We start from the raw sequence: 5,794 nt of genomic DNA, 5'->3' as shown, positions 1-5,794 counted from the left end.
GCTAATTAGCTAATTAGTTAATTAATCAATAAACCGATGGAAAATTTGCATATCGTACAGTTATTACTCGGTTTGGAGCGAATAAATAAAATGTTCAATCAAAAATCTGTCATTTTAACTTCAATTATACATCTTTATAAGGATGCTAATATTTCTAATATTGCTAATCAAGTAATTAACATTAAAATAACTTAATAATTAATTAAATTAACATTAAAATAATTAAGAGACATGTTTCTCAGGTGGTACTAGCTCTGGGCAGCAGAGGAAGTAATGACATTTGTTTACACGCTGACACCCATCCCATATCAGTAGCTGTACATCTGGATCAGGTATAGGTTCATATTATATAGGTTCATAATACAGTTCATATCTCTCCGAATTCCATCAACACAATTATTGTATTCATTAATCAATTACCCAGTCAACTAACCAATTAGTTTGCTAATTAACTAATTGATTAACACTGCAATTACCCAGTCAACTAACCAATTAGTTTGCTAATTAACTAATTGATTAACACTGCAATTACCCAGTCAACTAACCAATTAGTTTGCTAATTAACTAATTGATTAATCACCACTGCAATTACCCAGTCAACTAACCAATTAGTTTGCTAATTAACTAATTGATTACCACTGCAGATAAGACTAGTGTTACGTGTAGTGGCCTCCCTTACACGCTCGTTTAGTGTGGCTAGTAGTCTGGACACTCCTCTCACTCAAGTATCTACCACAGGTAACTAGTGCAGTGTATTGTGTGTAGTAACATGTGTGAAACATGTGTAGAAAACATGTTTTAAGTAACACGTGTAGAAAAACACGTGTAGTAAACAGGGGTTTTAGTAACATGTTTATTTAACATGTGTAGTAACTTTGGAAAGTAACATGTTTTGTAACATGTGTAGTAACATGAGTAGTAACATGTGTAGTAACATGTTGTAGTAACATGGTAGTACATGTGTAGTAACATGTGTTAGTAACATGTGTAGTAACATGTGTAGTAACTTGTGTATTAACACGTGTAGTAACATGTGTAGTAACATGTGTAGTAACATGTGTAGTAACATGTGTAGTAACATGTGTAGTAACATGTGTAGTAACATGTGTAGTAACATGTGTAGTAACATGTGTAGTAACATGTGTAGTATCATGTGTAGTAACATGTGTCGTGTAGTAACATGTGTAGTAACATGTGTAGTAACATGTGTAGTAGCTGTGATGTGAAATGTTAACGCTAGATAAACAACCCCTCTATTATATATTTTACGGTTTTTGCGGAATGTCGCGTTAAAGTTGATGCCGTGGTGTCAGTAAAATGGTACGGATAAACACATCCATCCATATATAATATCGTCTCGCTTTATTATATATATAAGTATATACTATATAGTACTAAGATTATATCCCCCTCCAGATATTAACACTGTAATATCCCCCTCAGGCTCTGAGATCTCCTCAATCCACACCTACCTACCAGATCTAGTGTACTATACTGATAGTGGTAGTGTTATACCAGACAATGAGGGGGACTCTAAACCTTTCCTTTACGTGTGGCTACAGTACGCTATACCAAAGGTAGGATGTCACCTGTTATTAGTACACCTCACTTATACCTCACTAAACCTCGCTTATACCTCACTTATACCTCACTTTATCTCGTGAAACCTCACTTATAGGGGTGTCACGTCCGTCTATGTCCGCTTGTCTCATAGAATCCAAAAAGGACAGGACATAGGCGGACATAGGCGGACATAGGCGGACATAGACGGACATAGGCGGACATAGACGGACATAGGCGGACATAGGCGGACATTAATGGACACCTAAATTGCTAAATAAAATGTTCAATTTTTGCTGTTATAGGGGATCATGTTTTTGTCCGTTCGGTACCCTATATTTTCAAAACGGACAAAAAATAGAGCGGACAAAAATGGACAATAACGGCCAAAAATGGAAATAACATTTAGATGCTTCATCCTCCTACTCTTCCTCCTCCTCCCCCTGGGTCTTCCTGATCTTCCTCAGTCCTCTTCCTCCTCCCCTCCTCAGTCCTCCTCCTACTCCTCCTCCTCGTCCTCAGTCCTCCTCATCAGTCGTCAACAGTCCTTCTCCTCCCCAGTCCTCCTCCTCCTCCTGAGTCTCCTCCTGGGTCCTCCTCCTGGGTCCTCCTCCTCCTCTTCATCCTCCTCCCTCTTCCTCCTCAGTCCTCAGTCTCCTCAGTCCTCCTCCTCATCCTTCTCCTCAGTCCTCCATCCTCCTCCTCCTATTCAGTCCTCATCCTCCTCCTCCCTCCTTCTCAGTCCTCTCAGTCCTCCTCCTCCTCCTCCGTCCCCTCCTCTCTTCCCAGTTCCCTCTCAGTCATCCTCCTCAGCCATCTCCTCAGTCCTCCTCAGTCCCTCCTCCTCAGTCCCTCCTCCTCCCTGGGTCCTCCTCCTCCTCTTCATCTTCCTCCTCGGTCACTCAGTCCTCCTCCTCCTGGGGTCCTCCTCCTCATCCTTCTCATCAGTCCTCCTCCTCCCCAGTCCTCTCCCAGTCCCCCTCTTCTCCTCCTCCTATTCAGTCCCTCCTCCTCCTCCCTCCTAAGTTCTCCTCAGTCTCCTTCTCATTTCTCCTAAGTCCTCCTCTGAGTCCTCCTCCTGAGTCCTCCTCCTCATCCTTCTCATCAGTCCTCCTCCTCCCCAGTCCTCTCCCAGTCCCCCTCCTTTCCTCCTCCCTATTCAGTCCTCCTCCTCCTCCTCCTCCTCCTCAGTTCTCCTCAGTCCTCCTCCTCAGTACTCCTCAGTCCTCCTCCTTCTCAGTCATCGTCAGTCCTCCCTCTCAGTCCTCTCAGTCTCCTCCTCCTCCTGGGTCCACCTCCTCCTCCTGGGTCCTCTGGGTCTTCCTGATCTTCCCCAGTCTCTTCTCCTCCCCTCTCAGTCCTCATCCTACTCCTCCTCATCGTCCTCAGTCCTCCTCATCAGTCCTCAACAGTTCTCATCCTCCTGGGGCCTTTTCCTGGGTCCTCCTCCTCCTGGGTCCTCCTCCCTCTGGGTCCTCCTTCTCCTCCTCTGTCCTTCTCCCTCCTCCTCCTCAGTCCTCTTCCCCCTCTTCCTCTCCTCCTCCCTCTCAGTCATCCTCCCTCAGCCATCTCCTCAGCCATCCTCCTCAGTCCTCCTCCTTCTCAGTTCCTCCCTCTGAGTCCTCCTCCCTCCTCTAGATCATCCTCCTCAGTTCTCCTCCTCCTCCTCATAGGTCCTCCTTCTGGGTCCTCCTCCTCCAGGGTCTTCCTGATCTTCTCCTCCCTCTCAGTCATCCTCCTCAGTCATCCTCCTCAGTGATCAGTCATCCTCCTCAGCCATCCTTCTCAGCCATCCTCCTCAGTACTCTTCAGTACTCTTCAGTACTCTTCAGTCCTCAAAATTTTTGTCCGCTAATGTCCACCCAATGTCCATCCAAGTCCGCCACTGTCCGTCCGGGACCGCAATGTCCGTACGGGTCCGCCAATGTCCGTCCGAGTCCGCCAATGTCGTCCGAGTCCGCCAATGTCCGTCCGAGTCCGCCAATGTCCGTCCGTGTCCGCAAGGTCCAAAAAAACACGTCCCGTTGTCTCATAGAATCCAAAAAGGACAGGACATAGGCGGACATAGACGGACATGACACCCCCCCCCCCCTTATACCCCAATTATACCCACCTATACTCAAGTAACCTCACTTAACCTCACTTATACCTCAAGTAACACCACTTAATCTCACGAAACCTCACTTATACCTCATTTATACCTCACTTATACCTCACTTATACCTCACTTATACCTCACTTATACCTCAAGTAACCTCACCTATCCTCACTAAACCTCGCTTAATCTCGCGAAACCTCACTTGACATAATAAACCACAATTAACAATATTATTTTACCTCGTTAAACCTCACCAATACGCACTGATCTTACCATCCTTATTATTATAAAATAACTCTAACTTGAGGGAATGTTCTCAGATCTCTGTAACATTGGACGACACACTGAAAATAGAAGCAGAAGATATTACAGCTAGTACCGATCTGGAGGGATTACTACTGACTAAGAAACTGAAGATAGGGTCCTAACCCCCTCTATTACAAGTTAGTACTACTTAAGATGGGTCTTTACCCTCTCCATTTCAAGTTAACTACTTTTTAGGGTCCTAACCTTTTTCCATTACAAGTTAGTCTATTTGATAGGGTCTCTAAACCCCCTCCATTTTCAAGTTAGTATACTTAAAAAGGGGCTTAACCCCTCCATTATCAAGTTTGTATACTTAAGAAGGGTCTCAACCTTCTATAATCAAGTTAGTATACTTAAGATAGGGGTCTCTTACCCCCTCCATTATCAATTAGTTTTCTTAAGTGGGTCTCTAACCCTTTTCCATTTCAATTTGTACTACTTAAAATGGGGGCTTAACCCCCCCCATTTTCAAATTGTACACTTAAAATGGGTCTCTTCCCCTCCATTTCAAATTTGTATACTTAAGTAGGGGTCTCTAACCCCTCCATTTTTCAATTAGTACTACTTTAAAATAGGGTTCTTACCCCTCCATTATCAAGTTAGTACTACTTTGATAGGGGCTCTTTCCCTCTCCTTTCAAGTTGTTACACTTTAAAATTGGGTTTCTTACCCCTCCATTATCAAGTTTGTTTCATTAAGAAGGGTCTCTTCCCCTCCCTTATCAAGTTAGTACTATTAAGATGGGGCTCTTACCCCCTCCATTTTCAAATTAGTCTCTTAAGTAGGGTTCTAACCCTCCCTTTTCAAGTTAGTACTACTTAAAATGGGTTCTAACCTCTCCATTATCAATTGTAACTTAAGATAGGGTCTTTACCCCCTCCTTTTCAAATTATATCTTAAGTAGGGCTCTTACCCTCTCCATTATCAAGTTAGTGTGTTATTGTAACCCGCTCTCAGTTACCACCTTATTTTCATAATGTACGTGTTATTTGTAACTACGGCTTCTCAGGTGAACACCTATTTTAATAATGTACTGTGTTATTGTGAACTACTCTCTCAGGGTACCCGCCTATTTTAATAATGTTACTGTGTTATTGTTACTACGCTCTCAGGGTAAACCCGCTTATTTAAATAATGTACTGTGGTTTATATGTAACTACGCTCTCAGGGTACCCACCTATTTTAATAATGTACTGTGTTATTGTAACTACGGCTCTCAGGGTCTTCCAACCTTTATTTAATAATGTTCTATGTTATTTGTAACTACGCTCTCAGGGTACCCACCTTATTTTTAATAATGTACTGTGGTTATTGGTAACTAGGCTCTCAGGGTCCCCACCTTATTTTAATAATGTACTATGTTATTGTAACTACGCTCTCAGGGTGTCGCCCACCTTAATTTTAATGAATGTACTATGTTATTGTAACTACGCTCTCAGGGGTACCCACCTTAATTTTAATATGTACTGTTTTATTGTAACTACGCTCTCAGGTACCCACCTTATTTTAATAATGTACTTGCTATTGTAACTACGCTCTCAGGGTACCCGCCTTAAAATTTAATTAATGTAACTGTGTTTGTCACTACGCTTCTCGGTACCCAACCTAATTTAATAAAGTCTGTGCAATTTAAATACGCTCTCAGGTACCCGCCTTATTTTAATAATGTACTAGGTTATTGTTACTACGCTCTCAGGGTACCGCGCCTTATTTTAATAATGTACTGTGTTATTTGTAACTACGCTCTCTGGGTGATCACCTTATTTTAATAATGTACTATGTTATTGGTAACTACGCTCTCAGGGTGGATCACCTATTTTAACAATGTAC

At 42.7% G+C, this 5,794-nt stretch overlaps 1 long non-coding RNA gene across 1 annotated transcript; it reads left to right on the top strand.

Moving 5' to 3' along the window:
* Positions 1-663: 663 nt before the first annotated feature.
* LOC134825087 (uncharacterized) lies at positions 664-4,062 on the top strand. The gene is made up of 3 exons (XR_010161485.1): positions 664-738; positions 1,444-1,577; positions 3,979-4,062. It is a non-coding gene; the product is annotated as an uncharacterized LOC134825087 (long non-coding RNA).
* Positions 4,063-5,794: the final 1,732 nt, after the last annotated feature.

Source organism: Bolinopsis microptera, chromosome 13, assembly GCF_026151205.1.
Source record: "Bolinopsis microptera isolate Bmic1 chromosome 13, MBARI_Bmic_1.0, whole genome shotgun sequence".
Taxonomy (NCBI): Eukaryota; Metazoa; Ctenophora; class Tentaculata; order Lobata; family Bolinopsidae; genus Bolinopsis; species Bolinopsis microptera.
Note: the sequence above shows the minus strand (reverse complement) of the source record. Positions and strands in the feature narration are given on the sequence as shown.